Below are 16,921 nucleotides of genomic sequence, written 5' to 3'. Positions count from 1 at the left end.
ACGAAATCCTACATTACCTCTGCAACAACACAGGCCTTGCCTTCAGCATCCCTCCTGGTGAAGAGATCGGAACAGGTGTCTTAGTTTGGGTAATCCCAGAAGCAGACCCTGAGCCAACGATTCAAGTGCAAGCAGTGTATTGGGAAGTGCACAGAAGTAACTAGCGAAAGCAAGGTGGCCAATAATCAGTGCGTTTTAAACTAGCAACCCAGTGAGCAAATGGCTCTAAATCCTGTAGGACAACACCAAAAAACTCAAAACATCTTTGCCTAGAAGTGAAAGAGCCGAGATATAAATACCCCTACACCTGTCAATCAGTCACTGGTTGAGGGCTGCCCCAGGGAGAACATGGACTCTGGGCACTGCCAGCGGCCTGTGCTTGCGGGCACCATGGGCTCAGTGTGGCAGTGTGATGGCAGTCTTCCATCAAAGAGGAAGGTGCTAGCTCCTGAGAACCAGGTTGGAGTTCACGTTAAGTGGTAAGGAGACTGAGGGCGGGGCTCGGGCAGCCTTCACTCTTGTGGCCTGCACATCAGGTCAAAGATTAGAGACTCCACCACATAAGTGAGTTTCGAGTAAAGACCATATCTAACATAGATAGGGTATTTTTTTCACAATTAAAAAAATAAAACCAAGCATTTTGTGGTCCTCTGGACTAAAAAGGATGCCATTTACTATAGTATATTTCAATCTAATCTAAACCTAACATCCATAAACTCTATGGCATCTACACAATGGAACACAAGTTAAAAATCGTTTAACATAAGCTTGTGTATATAAGTATGCATAAAAGTCTGGAAGGACATATTTATACACAGACTGTAAATTTTAGCAGAGGTTGTTTTTGGTTGGGAGGGTTCTTGGGATTTTATTTTCCACTTATCTCTACCTTTTCATTTGTCTCTGACATATTGCTTGGATCAATTTAACTTTAGCAGAAAATAATCATACCCAAGAGTAGGATCAAATAATCAGACTAGAGAGTAAAACCCATTTAATCCAGAAATATCTATAATATATGTCATATCTATTTCCAGAATTCTCCACTGACTGCTTTAATGACTGATGTGTATTAAGCCCTCTTCTGCAGTCTCTGATTTGTCCAATTTAATTCACTTTCAGTAGAGTGGGCTGGCTGGAACCCTGGAAGGACATTTTCGAACATGTAGTTTCTTTGCCTGAGGCATCTTTAGGGATTGAGTAAATCACTGAAATCAACACGCTTGAACTTTATTCTTTAAGAGCCATTTTACTTATAGTGAGATAAATGTTTTTTCAGCTCTCTTTGAAGGAAGCAACATATGAAGGTTGAAGGCTGCCTCATCCCAACTCAGTATTCTCTGGGAAATCACCATGAATGTGTAGTGTTTAGTTACTATTTTCCGTTGGGATTGGGAGCCTGGTTTATGGGTCTTTCCTGGGCCTTTCTCCTCAGGCCCACCTCTTTCCTTACATACCAGCCATCAGGCACTGGGTGTCTTTTCTGCTAATAATCACAGCCCTGGACAAGTTTGTGCCCTTGGAGAATTCACTAAGCAGAGAGAGGGTATGATAGAGAGAACTATGCTTTAAGGTTACTTGGTGACAAGTGTAAAGATCTACTTTGTTCTTTATAGAGAAGGGAGTCTGCGTCCATTTCTGCTAAACAGCAACAGGATAAAGTCAAATTAGATTAATTACCTAGAATAAAAATGGACTTGTACTTTTGCTGGTAATGGATTTCTAGTCCAGAGAACTTTGCAAGTATTAATAGCATGCTAGTTCTTGGCAGATGATAATCATTAGTGAGCAAGGAACTCTATCCTCCTGAGATGATTCAGCTTTGTCACTATGTAGTAATCTTTGTCTTAATGTTATGTGGAGGCAGGGAGAAATTTCCCTTCAGTCTGCTTGTGAAGCATAACAGTTCCTAGGATAAATCAGAGAGAGGGCTTCCTGCTTTAATTATGTGTGGGTTTTGTTTGTTTGTTTTTCATGTGGGTTCTGAATTAAATATAGTAAAATTCTAAATTCTTTATTTTGAGGACCCAAGTGGGAAAATTGCTCTGAGAAGGAGCTCAGTCAGTGCAAATTCTTTTTAAATGTTCAAGCTTCCTCTCTGCTAGTGCTCTTAAGTCAGTGTCCTTGAAGCTCAGGATTCGCCTTATTCCTGGGGAGAGTACGTTGCCATGTATCCATCACGAGGTTCTAAGGGGTCTTTGACCAGCTAGAAACTTTATTTCTTTTTCTTCAATCCCAAACTGTTGTCTCTGTTAAGTACATCGCCCCTCAGAGAAAAAATAGTGTTTCATCTAGTTTTCACTCTGTTTTTCACTCTGATATTAACCCCTTCATCACAGCTGAATTGCGTGTGACAACAATAGTTAAAGGTGGAAAATTACTGAAGGAAGCCTTCACATCCTGCGTTGGCACAACCCTGTGAGTGAGTACTTCCCTACCCATTGCACCCAGACAATTCACCTGCTTCACCCGAGTCCCAGCCCTGACATGTAGGTTATGCTTACACACCATACAGAGACGCTACCTGGATTGTCTCATTTCATTCTCACTACCGTCTCATGAAATCAAGCAAATATGATAACGAGCCTAAATTGGTAGGTAAAGGTCTTGCAGTTAATCTTTGCAGAGATCTTTGTAATGAAAATTTGATGTCAGAACCCTTATTCAGTCAATACCTATTTATATATATAAATTAACAGGCATAGAAAAGCTCAATTCCAAGTTTAATTCTTTATCTAAAAAATATTTCATGGCCAAAAATGCTTCCAGAAATCTAAAGCAATACAATTGAAAAAGAGAATTTATTTTTAATAAAATATAAATTAATTATTTTTGTATGCATATTATTATATAATACTGTTAATGTAATCATATAATGATATATACCATTTACATATATTTATGTTTATGTTTATATTGTTTTTATTTATGTTATATTTATTATATAACCTAATCTATTCACATTATTTACATTGTAAAATATAATTACATAAATTATATATAACATGTGTTATTTGTCACATTATTGCAAGATGCTTTACTTTTATAAATAATAAAAATATAAATTAAGTAAAATTACTCATTTGTATAACTTAGTTTAACTAAAATGTTATTTGATTTACTATACTTTTATTAACATTTTTATGAGACTATAAAATTCTCTTCAAGCTTTTCAGTAAGAGTCAATTTGATTTAAAATGTTTGGACTTAATATTAGGTACAATCCATTCAGAATTTACTACATATCAGGTCCTCCTACTCCTTATAGCAACTGTAAAAGATGGGTCCTATTAGCTGTACTTTGCATATGGTAACTGACAGCTAGAGGCCGGGTAATTGGCCTGAGATCAGAGGGCTACTGAATCTCAGAGCTGTGTTACAGACGCAGGTTGTCTGACTCCAGAGTTCATGCTTTTTTTTTTTTTTAATGTTTATTATTTATCTTGAGAAAGAGGGTGCTAGCAAGGAAGGGGCAGAGAGAGAAGGAGAGAGGATCCCAAGCAGGACCCCCAATGCAGAACTCGAACTCACAAACTGTGATATCATAACCTGAGTCAAAATCAAGAGTCAGATGCTTAGCCGACAGAGTCACTCAGGCACCCCAGACTTATGCTCTTAGCTAGCAGGCTATCCCCTCCATTATTTCAGGTTTTAAAGTGCAGATATTTGCATAATATAGGCAATATCTTGAATACTTTGCAACAAATTTTGCATAGAAGATGATGTGTGTAGTAGTTATTAACAAGACAAGTATCTCCATAAATGTTTTGTCAGAGTTATCAATTATTTAAACAAGAACTTATATCTTGATTAAGCATGCCAACAAGTGAAAATATTTGTTGATTATTGGTGTGAAGAGAAAGCTTGTGAGAATTCAAACAACTTTTGTTTTCAATAGGCTAAGAAGAGAAATTTAACAAAAGCCTAATTTATCTATTCATGTTCCTTCCTTACATACATATTACTGTGAAATACTTTAGCATTGACTTGAACTTTTCATTGCCCAAATCTCAAGCATCTTGGACAGAAATCTCCATGTTTAGAGGCATACTTCTTTGAGTCTCATGAAGAACAACAAGCACATATGGCTGACACTGGCTACTCTACTTTCGTAGCTGCTCTCTGTATTGACATATGGAAGAGTATGGTCCCAAGTTAGAGATGAACTTGAAGGCAAAGTGTATCTTCTCCCAAGCACATCTTCCATCCTTGGAAGTCTACATTATTCCTCATGTCCTTCCCTTTCTGAGGTCTCATTTGAGATCCTAACTACACTTCAAGGCCCAAATCATATGCCATTATACACTGCAAAAAAACTTTCCAGGTGATCCCAGACAAAATCCTTCAGAACTCCTTTAGCATTTCACCAACGCCCATGACATTCACACTATGGCTGCTCACGTAGATGTCAACACCTTAAGACATTGCAGTCATTCTGGGGGGGAGGGAACCAACCCTGTCTTCAACATCCTTGCATTTCTGTAACCTCTACTGCAGCATCTTGCACATGGGAAAAAGAATGCTTTCTCAGGCATTAGAGTTTATTTATAAGGCGCCTCCACCCCAGATATCTCTTCATCCTCACATCTACCCATGATTAGGCATAATCATGATTCTATTACAGTACATAACGAATCTGAGAGTAGGACTGAGAAAGTGTTTGGCTTAGCTTCACTCTGAGTCGTGCTTCTTCCAATGCACATCTGTCCTCAAATAATTGTTGAATGAATTGACAAATTTAAAAATAAATTAATCAATTCCTGGGTAGTTGGGATCCTACTGCAAAGTTGATGTTATGGCCTTTCATTGCTTTCCCACAATTTAATTTGTAGACTTCTCTACAAATCTCTAAGTTTCTCCACAGACAGTAGTGGCAGAGAGAATTGGGTATGGATGTAATTGCCATGTGGAATCTGGCAGCTGTGGCCTAGGGAAATCATCTCTCGTCCATGAGGTTTTCTAGGAATGCCCTGACAACAAGTGTCTGAACAGGAGGGAGAAGATCTTCTAGTCTCAAAAGTGCCAAATACCAGATGAATTCCTACCTGAGTATGAAGACTGTTCCCTTTCAGTCCCTATCCTTCTTATGGGACTTAATGTGTACTATTTATTATATTCTGGATAGCATCACTCCAGTAAACAATTTCCTACCATCGCTTACAAATGATTTCAGTTGGGTATCTCAATGGGAGCTGTAAGCCAGCAGTCTAACCAGGGGAAGGAGGAAACTGAGAACAGTAACCATGAATGAGGGCAGCCACCCTGATTTCCGCTGTGACATTCGGCTCAAGCATGTTCTCATGCCCTATTGTGTAAAGCAAGCCTGAAGTATAAAAATCTCAAATGAGATTCACAAACCCCCCAATCTTGAGATTTTTTAAAGAATGCAGATTTTCAATCTCTGCTTTAGGACTTCTGATTCATTAGTGTCTCCCAAATAGTCTTGTAATCTACATTTTAAGTAAACTCACAGATAATTCTAATAAAAGTGATTAGTAGATCACAATTTGGGAAACAAGGGGATATAATGTGCCTCTGTGAGTCCAGCATGTGGATTAACCTGCTGTTTCCTCCCAAGAGCCTTTCATAGATATTAATTTTATTCACCCTCATAAGCAGCCTTAAAGCTTGCCATGCATTTGGCTGAAGTTCATAAGAATTTATGGTGGAACGTCTGTTAAGAATTCCAATTTCATTTATTTTACCATCAGTGAATTTTAGATCTCAGAACCTGGGTGGAGGAAGGCTGGAAACAAATAAAAACAAAACAATTTGGAAATATGTCGTGCTAACCAGAAGCATTGTTCAGAAAGCTTCTATCAGGCTAAACAGTAGAGTAGCAAGTGCTTTTATACCCATTGTTTAGATGAGCAAACAAAGAGAATTGCTTTGTCAAGGGTCATGGAGTGAAGAAGCTGTAAAGAAAAGAATAAGCCAACCCCCGCCTCCATTCTTCAGACCACACACCTTCAGCTTCCTGCTCTTTGAATTTAATGTCACGCGTATGTAAAGATTGATGACATGCTCTCAAGGAATGATGACCTTGAATTCTTGGATATTTTATTTTTAAAAAATAAGTTGTTTACTCAGCTCAGTTATTCCAAAAAATGTAGATTTGCTTACATGGATTTAGCCTGTGCCTGATTCATTTTCATTGTGAATATTCCATAAATCTAATAGCTAAAGTTACAAAATATTTTATACAGAACATACACATAGGTAACCATAAGTTTATGATTTAGAAATTGCTAATATCATTAATCAGGTAATTTAATAGTTTGTGAATTAATCAAAATATCTAAAAACTTGGCATTCAGACTAACATCCCAAACTGTAATTTCTCAAAGAAATATGTTTCATGATGCTCTGGTTTTAAGACCAAAATCTTATTCAGGGAACATCCGTGTAAATAGTAGACCCAGCTCTCATTAGCACTCATGTATATAACTTTATATGTTAATGCTGTGTCCAAATGGTGGGAACCAAACTTGAAAAAAGAAATTCCTTCAATACTCAAGAGTAACACAACATATTTGTGTGTCGTTGTTGGAGAAAGTTATGTTTATAGTAAAGAAGAGGAATCTAAATTAGGAACACACTGAGTTTTCCTTTATTTCCTTTTTTTTCCTTGTATGACACATGACAGAAGAAACATGGTTTTAATTTTAGAACGTCTCTTTGTTAAAATAAGTTGCGACAACATCACTTTTATAGCCGACTCAGTTCCATGTTAATTTTCAGGAATGGAACTTCTATTTATTTTTACACTGACACTGCCAGGAATGTTTTTAAAACTCACTTAAAGAAGAGATCCTGGCTTTGCATGACTTTGTGAAGAAAAGTAAGAAAGACCCACTATAAACCAAAGACTAATTTTGATGCCTACTATAAATAGAGACAGAATAATTCATTTCAAAATTTTGTATAAGTATTTCAAATATAAATCTGTTGATTTGTCTATTAAATAAGTACTGAGACTGAACAAGGAAACCATGTAGCACTTTACTAAGAAATATACATCAGAAACAGCATAAAAAAATCTCACCAAGTATCTTATGTATTCTTTTCTGAAATATTGATTATGTAGTTGTTTTAAAAATAAGATACTGCAAGCAAATGTAAAAAGAACTAGCAGAGCTTAATAAATCTCAATTCATTGAGCTCAATTTATTCCAGTGGGTCACCTGAAATTTTTATTTATATTTATTATATATACTTTATCACATCCAAATACTTAGTTGTTCTTACTCCAGAGAGTTCAGTTTAAAATTTTTGAAAGTCTTCTGAGTATTTTAATTAGGGTTGTATTTTTTAACTTTCACCTATCCCCCATTTCCACTATGGTCCTAACTAGGTCAACCAAGGATGCTTGGCAGCCTTTGGGACTATGGACTCCTGTGGTCTCATGGTTTCTTAAAAAAAAAAAAAAAAAAAAAAAAAAAAGACTTGTAACCAAACCAAACCAAACCAAACCAAAAGCTATGATTCTCCAGAGTTTGTGGCTTGCCTGATATCTGAACAGGAACTATGGAAGGGTGATGCTAGTAACATGATCAGCTGTCACAAAGGCTGCATTACATTCCCTAGATGAAAGCAGGAAGCTTAGTCAAGAAAGGGAAGGTAGATCCATTTACAAGATTGGAAAAACACTACATTCGGGAGAAGGGGTGGAGGAGCTATACCAAGTTGCAGAGAGAACATAGCCAATTCTGTTGCTGGTCCCAGTAAATCATAGTGAGTAATCCATAAATTCAGATTTCTAGTTCAGCTTCATGCTTGCCTTGATGGATTAGCTGGTATACCTCATTGAACTCATAGGTTTTCCTCTTTCTTTATTGTCTGTTTTCTCCAGAGAATTCATTTCTATAAGGAGTGTGGTTGTTTGCCATAAGGAGTTGGAATAATTGTTTTTAAAAGTTACTTCCATAGGACACATAGCAATTTGATTATTTTTTCTTCTTACTTTGGGAAAATAGCCTTTCTTTCTTGAGTTTACCATTGATTTTACAGAGGTGATTTTGTTCTTTCCTCTTTTTTCCCCGGTATAGCACATACCATACAAACTCTGATGTTGTGATTCATTCTCCTTCTGCATAATTTATTTTTTTAATGAACAATCTTGCTATAACGGTACTTGGAATGAACAGCATGTTAATAATATAAATGTAACAACACACTAAATGGAATTACCCTTTAGGGAATTTCCAATGAAAGTTATTGAAAACTAAGTTTCAGTTAAATAAATCTTAGGTTCATATTCTCTTCCACCATGTAATCTCAGATTTGTTCCCATTAGAGTATGATCTAGTGGCCATATTTTTTGTGAAAAAAGTAGAATAACTCTTACCACATTTACCACAAAGAGTCTTCCAAAACTGTCCACCTCTTTGCCCTCTCCTTCCACATTCTTGTCACCTCCACCTGCCCATGAGTAGTTCCAGTGTTCTCCTTCACTGACTTCCGAGCTGGCTGTCTGGAGCAGCTTTCCTAGTTCTACCTGCAAATATCTGATATTCCTCTTCTGTTCTGCAAGTAAACATTTTCCCTTATTTTTATCCATTGACACCTTCTTTCTTAATCTCAGAGGAAAAGTACCCCTTCCTGTTCCAAGGGCTTACTTTTGTGTCCCAGAGCTCTTGCTAGTATAAAATAAATGCACAGGTGAGGTAATATCAAAAAAGCACTAGGACTATTTTAAAGGTTATTGTTTCATCATTAGCCTATACAAAATTAGGTTTTTCTCTGAGAAATTACTCCTCAGATGTTACCTTTTTGCATTACCAGTTCCCTTTTTTGTCTTCTTAGGATTGAATCCTGTCCAATAACAATAACAGGAAATGTAAACATTCCTCCTACATGAGATAACTGGCCTTTAACTCATTTCTGGATCCCCGTCAAAGTTCAGTCTCATCTCTGAGACTGTTAGCTCTGGACTTACTATCCACGTCTGGAAAGAAACAAAACTGGTTTCTCCAGAGCTGTTAGACTGCACAGCCACTTTAGGAGGTATTAGACCCCATCCTCAACAGAAGGCCTCATGGGGCCTGATGTTTTAAATCCAGACTTCACCACTTATTGAGTGTGTGACCTTGCAATTTCAATCTCTGACCTTGGGCATCGTGGTAGAAAGCCAGGGCTGGGACAAGGGCAAGACAAGAACACTTCTGGTACAACATTTAAGAGGGTGCCAAAAATCTAAGTAATCAAGATAAACGATATTTTAATGCAATATTTTAAAGAATCAAAATTAGTGCAAAAAATCCATGATGAACAAAATATCAAAGTTTTAAAATACAGATGGTGTCAGGAATGATACTGTGTGGAGTTACCTGTACTAAGCTCAAACCAGAGGGGAGAAAAATCCAAATAATACTGATCTTACCTTTATTAAAATTTTGATATTTTGATTCATCATGGATTTTTTTACATGGACTTGGTGTTTGGTATGGGTTTTCTTTAGCAACTTTTAAAAACATTGTTTACCTTATTTACTGAGGTTTTTGCTCCTACTTCAATTTTGATTTGCGGGAACCTTACTTGCCTCACCCTAATGCCAGCTCTGCCTGCCCACATGTTAGCACTGTTTTGATAGATTCACTTCCAAAGGCTGGTGACTAACTTTAATACAAGATTAAAGACACTATGATTCAAATAAAAGATACATCGTTTTATTTTACCAGTAAGGCAAGTGGAGAATTAGTCAGCTGTGTTATCACAACAAAACTCCTTTTTTCAGATCATATACCTCCTCATACCACAATGTGTGGTGCCAGTCTAGACACTTTGGTTAAACAAATGCTTAATTTAATGATTACTCAATTAGTCACCTTATTTGACTACTTGCTTGAAATATTTAGGGTTTTTAGTCAACATTTTTGAATTGATGAGATCCCATACAACCAATCCACCAAGAAGAACAGGGTCTTATCTATAAGAAATAAGAATTATGGGAGATTACCTCACAATTGTAAGAAAATTGACTTTTTAACTCTCTATAATCATTAGTCAAAGGTAAAGTCCACCAGGGGATAAAATAAACTAGATGTTGTCAGTGTCTCTCCTTTGTTGACAGAGGGACGTAGCTTGTCAGCTACTGGAGATTTAATTCTATAAGGTGGTGTGTCTAATTATATAGAATGCAGAAAAATAAGGTTTAGAAAAGTCATTCTATGTCTTATCTGTCAAGTAGTGCCAACTACTCTCATTACTATTCCAGTGCTACTGATTCACTCTAATACTTTATAGACAGTTAAAGTGATGGGAATACACCAGAGCGATAAACTCAATTTCCTCATTAGCTACTGCCAGAAATCCTTCTACAAACTATGTTCAATGTAAAATATTTCTCTGAAGGTAAAATATTTGTCTGAATCTCTTTAAAATACAAAATAAAAAACTCCTAATAAATCTATTGGAATATTCCAGCTATAATTAAAACTAGAGAAGACAAGGGAAAGGGAAGAATAAGCTTATTTATCATTACTTCAGCGTCAATTACATCTTGGATCAAAAGGTGCCAAAATTCTCATGGGACCCTGTGGGTGTAATTCGACTCCCTTCCAGAATCAGCCAATTCTGAGTGGTGATGCTGACGTAGATGCCTGATTCTGGCAGTCAGAATGTCTCGGGAACTAGAGAATTGATGATGAACCCAGTACATGCATTTGGCTTCATTATTTCCTCAGTGCTCAAACACAATAATTCAAATTCTTCAATTAGAAAACTGAGAAGTAATTGGTAGTGGAACTTGAGGACCTAGGTAGCACCCCTTCTAGGGGTTCACTGCAGGGCAGAGACTACCATAAGTGCCAGATATGAAACTGACCTGAATCTTCTCTAATAGTCTAGTCTGGTATGTAGCATGGGATAGATCTCAGAAATCAGTCAATTCAAACAGCTCTCATTCTACAGGTGATGAAACTTCTTCAAGGCTACCCACCTTTTAGAACAGAATACAGATTTATGGAATTCCTTATCCAATATTCCTTCTACTAGTCAATTCTGTTTGCTCATAAGGAATACCACTTTTTAAGTTGAACATAATTAGAATATCATGGAATAGAATCAGAATTTTTTTTCACATGAAGTAGAAGACTACATTCACATGAAATTTCAATTTAAAAAATCTCGATGTTTCTTTTATAGGCATACTGGTGTTTTTTTTTAAGTGTACTGGTTCTATATTAAAATTAATGATAACATTTAAAAAGTGTTCCAAATGTTGGAATATTATATGAATGAAATTGATAATATGCAGGTGTTTAACCTGGTTAGGTCAGGTGTCTCCTATATTAAGCACTGTTTCCTGCTTAGATCGTTAAGTTTCATTAATCGCATGCCCATAGGTTATGGGGCACTTAGCTCAGAACAGTAATGATTAAGGAATTTAACATAGTATTGTATGCAGAGGATTACATCTATGTACATTTAACTAATGTACTCACTCAAAAACAATGTGGCACATGACCTAAAAATACATGATTACTTAGGTTATCTGGCACTGCCATTTTTGGAATGATGTTATTGGTAATAATAAATGAAGAAATGAAACTACAAAACAGATTGTCAGTACTACATTACCTTTTCCAGAAAGATACTTTGAAGATCCCTGGTACAGACCCCAATTCCATCAGTAGAGTACTGCCTTGTATTAAAATGAGGCATATTTGTCCTTCACTAGAATTTCCTCAACTTTCTGAAACTTATTCACAAAACCTTCATATCCTAATTAATTTAGCTTTCAAAAGATAGTATCAGGGACCAAACAACACCAAGCCCAGTGAAAGTACTTCAATAAAAATCAAATATGCAACTTCATCTGTACATCTACCACTTGAAGCACCTGAATAATACAAGAGATTTCCAACCAAACTGTAAGAATATAATGGATCAGAAGTCCATGTGACCACCAGGACACTAGTGGGAGGCAAACAACAGCCAATACAAAATTGACACACATTTTCAATTGGATTTTTAAAAAGCTTTGGTAAGGTATAATTGTTATACAATAAACTATGCTTAGTTAAAATGTACAATTTTGACATATATCACCACAGTCAAGACAGTGAGCTACCCATCACCCTTGGAAGCTTTCTCTAGCCCTTTGGGATCCCTCTACCACTCAGTGCATTTTCTAGATTTTTGTATAAATGGAAACATTAAGTATGTTTGGCTCTTAATTTGGGTGACTATTTTGATATTCACTCATGTTGTTGTATGTATCCTTTTGTTCAATGTATCCTTATGTTCAGTTGTGTTTTTCCTGACAATGTAGTATTCCACTGTATGGCTCTACCACAATTTGTTTATCCATTTAGTTTGGTGATGGACATTTGGGTTGTTAGAAATACAGCTACTACAAACATTTTGTGCAAGTCTAGATATAGGAATACTTTCTTTTCACTTGATTAAAGCCTAGAAAAGAAATGACTGGATCAAATGGTAGATACAGGTTTAGCTTTTTAATTTTAACTGCCAAACTGGCTTTTAAAGTGATGTACCGTTTTACACTAGCACCAACAGTGAAATAGTTCCAGGTGCTAACATTTGATATGGTCACCCTTTTTAGCATTTTAATAGGTATGCAGCAGTATTATTATGACCTTAATTTGCATTTCCCTAATGACTGATGATGTTGAATATCTTTTCATGTGCTTATTTGCCATCTGTGTATCTTTAATGAAGTGATGAGTCAGTTCTTTTGTCCTTTTATTGGGTTATTTTCTTATTAATGAATTTTGAGTCTGGATACTGAGTCTGGTTACAGGTCCCTTTTCTGATATCTGTTCTACAAATATTGTTCGCAAATCTGTGGCTTATGTTTATATTTTTAAATAACTCCTTTCACAGTTTTTTTTGAAGCGCAGACATTTAAAATTTTTATGATAAAATCCAATTTATCAGGTTTTTAAATAGATTATACCTTGGATGTCATATCTAAGAAATTGCCTAGCCTACAGTCACAAAGATTTCTTCTTTGTTTTCTTAAAGGAATTTTTATTTTAAGTTTTACATTTATATCTATCAAAAGCAAATTTTTGCACACAGTGCAAAGTATGGATCCAAGTTCATTTTCTCAAATACTCAGTTGTTCCAGCGCCATTTGCTGAATGGTTTGTCCTTTCTCGACTGAATTGCCTTTACATGCTTGTCAAAAATCACGTGTGAGTTTTATACATGTGTGGGTCTATTTCTGGACAATCTATTCTTTTTCATTGTTTAATTTGTCTATCTTGAAGCTACACCACTCTTATCTTTTTTAAAAATCTATTTATTTATTTTGACAGAGAGAGAACAAGGGAGGGAAAGGAGCAGAGAGTGAGAGAGAGAGAGAGAGAGAGAGAGAGAGTGAGAGAGAGAGAGAGGGAATCCCAAGCAAGCTCCATGCTGTCAGTGCGGAGCCCAATGCAGGGCTTGATCTCACAAACTGTGAGATTATGAGCCTGAAATCAAGAGTGGGATGCTTAACCAACTGAGCCACCCAGGCACCCCTACGTTATCTTGATTGTAATAAAGTCCTAAAAGGTTTTAATAGCAGAAAGTGTTCACCTACCAACACTGTTCTTCTTTTTCAAAATTGTTCTGGCTATTCTAGGGTTTGTTTTTTTTTCATTTTCACTTGAACTTTAGACTCAGCTCAGTATCTACAAAGAATAGCCTGTCTGGGTCTTTATTGAAATTGAATGGAATCAGTGTATCCCCTTAAGGATGGTTGTCATTTTAACATTATTGAGCATTTCAACCCATAAACAAGATGTCTCTCCATTTACTTAAGTCTCTTTAATTTATGTCAGCAATGTTCTGTAGTGTATAGTGTACACAGTTATGTACCTTTTGTTAATTTTATTCCTAAATATTTCATATTTTTGTTTTTGTTGTGATATCACTTTTTAATTTCAATTTATAAATGTTCCTACTATATAAAAGTAAAATTGATTTGATATATTCATCTTGTATTCTGTAATCTTTCTAAGCTCATGTGTTAGTACCTTTTAACAGATTCCATCAGATTTTTTGCATAGACAATTATGTCATTTGAGAATAAAGACAATGCTATTTCTTCCTTTCCATCAGGAACCTTCTCTAGCTTTCTTTTGATTAGTGTTAGCATGGTATACCATTTACAACCATTTAGTTTTAATCTATTTTTTTAAATTTATTTTAGTCTAACTTCATATTTAAAGTGTCTTTATTATAGATAGCATATAGCTGCTTTTTCATCCAATCTGACAATATCTTCCCTTTAATGGATTGTTTAAACCATTTACACTTAATGTAATTATTGATATGGTTAGGTTTAAGTCCATCATTTAAAAGCTTATTTTGTATCTGTTCTCCTTTACTTCTTTTTCTGCCTTCTTTTGGAGTAAGAAATTTTTATGAATACATTTTGCAAAACTGCTTCGCTGGCTTATAGCTATAATTCTTTGTTGTTATTTTGGTGTTTGCTTTAATATTTCTAGTATGCATTTTTAACTTATTACAATCTATCTTCAAGTGACAGTATACAACTTCATGTATGAAATAAGAGCTTTAAAATAGTGACTTTCATTGATGCCTCTGGCCTTTATGCTATTATTGTCATATGTTATATGTATACATGTTATAAACACTGTAATACATTATTTTTGTTTAAACAGTGACTTATCTCTTAAAGTTATTCAAATAATAAGAAAAAAGTCTTAAATATTTACTCATTTAGTTACCATTTCTGGTGCTCTATACTTTTGGATAGAAGCATATTTCCACCTACTGTCATTTTCCTTCTACTTGGAGAATTTCCTTTAACATTTCTTACAGTGTAGATTTGCTGGTGATGAATTCTTTCAGCTATACAGTTGTATATCTATAATGTCTTTATTTTGTTTTATTCCTGAAAGATTATTTTGCTGAATAAGAAGGTGAGGTTGATATTTTTTTTCTTTTTATAGTTTAAAGATGTTCCACTGTCTTCTCACTTACATGTTTCTTTGTACATGTCTCTTTTATCTTGCTGCTTTCACAATTTTTTATTTCCTCACTGCTTTTGAGCAATTCAATTATGATGGCCCTTGATGTAATTTTCTCATATTTCTCTGCTTGATGTTCACTGAAATTCTCATGTCTGTTGGTTTATAGCTTTCACCAAATTTGGGAAATTTAGGCTATTACGTTTTTTCCAATATATTTTCTGTTCTGACCCCTCCTTTGGGGATTTCGACTATACATATATTAGATCACATGAAGTTATTCTTCAGCTCCCTGATGCTGTTTTCATTTTTTAAGCTCTTTTTTTCAGGTGACTCTTGGACAACACAAGTTTCAATGGCACAGGTCCACTTACATATGGATTTTTTTTAAATAAACACAGCACACTATGGTAAATGTATTTTCTCTTCTTAACAATATCCCTGGGTGGCTCAGTCGGTTGAGCATCCGGCTTCGGCTCAGATCATGACCTCATGGTTCGTGGGTTCAAGCCCCGCATCAGGCTCTGTGCTGACAGCTAGCTCAGATCCTGGAGCCTGTCTTCAGATTCTGTGTCTCTCTCTGTCTCTGACTCTCCCCTGCTCGCTCTCTCTCTCTCTCTCTCTCTCAAAAATAAATAAAACATTAAAAAAATTTTTAAATAATATCCTTAACAGCATTTTCTTTTCTCTAGCTATAAGAATATAGTATATGATACATATAACATACAAAATATGTTTTGATCAACTGCTTATGTTATTGGTAAAGCTTCTGGCCAACAGTAAGCTATTAATAAAAATTTTGAAGGTCCAGAAGTTATGTGCGGATTTTCTACCACACAAGCTGTCAGCACCTTTAATCCCTGTTATTGTTCAAGTGTGACCTGTAGTTTTTATCACTATGTCTTCAAGTTCATTAATCTTTTCTTCTGCAATATATAATCTTTCATTAATCCTTATCCAGTGTATTTTAATCTCAGATATTATAGTTTCCATTTCTAGAAGTTGGTTTGGGTTTTCTTTATATTTTTTATGTCTCGACTTTCTGAACATATAGCTGTGATAACTTTTTAAAGTACTTATCTGCTAATTTTATCATTTGTGTCCATTTTTAGTTGGTTTAGATTAATTGCTTTTCCTCTTCATTGTATTGTGTATTATAGTTTCCTAATTCTTTACATTCCTGGTAATTTTGTATTGGATGCCAGACATTGTGAATTTTACCTTGCTGGGCACTGGATAATTCTAGAATGCTTTAAAAAGTCTTGGGGTTTTTTTCTGGGGAGTAGTTAAGTTTCATGGAAGCAGTTTGATCCTTTTGCACCTCTAATCCATTTAGATAATTTTTTTCATGGCCTTGCATAGTTTCTTCACATGAATTTTTTGATCAGTACTCATCTGAACACTAAAGAGAACCCACTAAAGACATCTGAAATTCTCTCTCTGTGCTGCTCTCTCCTCTTGTAGACTCTGTTTTAAGAACTCTAGCTACTTTGCTCTCCCCAGACTTTCAGCTTTATTTTGTCAATTCAGGAGGTCCATTGGGCTCCACCTATGCTCTCTCTCCCTGCAGTGCAACCTAGAAACTCTCAAAGCAGTAAGCTGGGTAATCATAAAGTTCACCTTGCTTGTTCTCCGTCTTTCAAGGATCAGTGTCTTTTGTTTCCTTGGGTTCATTGTCTTGAAAACCACAGTTTCAAATATTTTATCTGTTTCATTTGGTTTGATTTTGGTTTTGGGGTTTGGTTGTTTCAGGCAGGAGCACAAATTCAGTCCCCTCTTTTCAAACTTGGCCAGAAACAGAGGTCCTCAATTAAATTCGTAACCTATGATAAAACTAATAAACATTTTCTTTTGAAGGATGTTGTGTATTTATATTTCTCAGAATCTTTAACTAATACTTTAAAGTTTGATGCTGAAATATCAAAGGAAAAAATGTCCCCTGGTTTTAAAGAAAAACACAAAAGCTCAAAGAT

General features: G+C 35.5%; 1 protein-coding gene and 1 long non-coding RNA gene across 3 annotated transcripts in view; one reads left to right on the top strand and one right to left on the bottom strand.

The window, feature by feature from the left end:
- The window catches only part of GREM2 (gremlin 2, DAN family BMP antagonist), a 105,571-nt gene that overhangs the window by 19,220 nt on the left and 69,430 nt on the right, over positions 1–16,921 (top strand). The gene's annotated exons all lie outside the window — the stretch shown is intronic.
- The window catches only part of LOC115287959, an 88,998-nt gene that overhangs the window by 2,668 nt on the left and 69,409 nt on the right, over positions 1–16,921 (bottom strand). The gene's annotated exons all lie outside the window — the stretch shown is intronic.

This window comes from Suricata suricatta, chromosome 3 (assembly GCF_006229205.1).
Source record: "Suricata suricatta isolate VVHF042 chromosome 3, meerkat_22Aug2017_6uvM2_HiC, whole genome shotgun sequence".
In the NCBI taxonomy this organism is placed as follows: domain Eukaryota; kingdom Metazoa; phylum Chordata; class Mammalia; order Carnivora; family Herpestidae; genus Suricata; species Suricata suricatta.
This window is presented reverse-complemented; position numbering and strand designations above follow the sequence as displayed.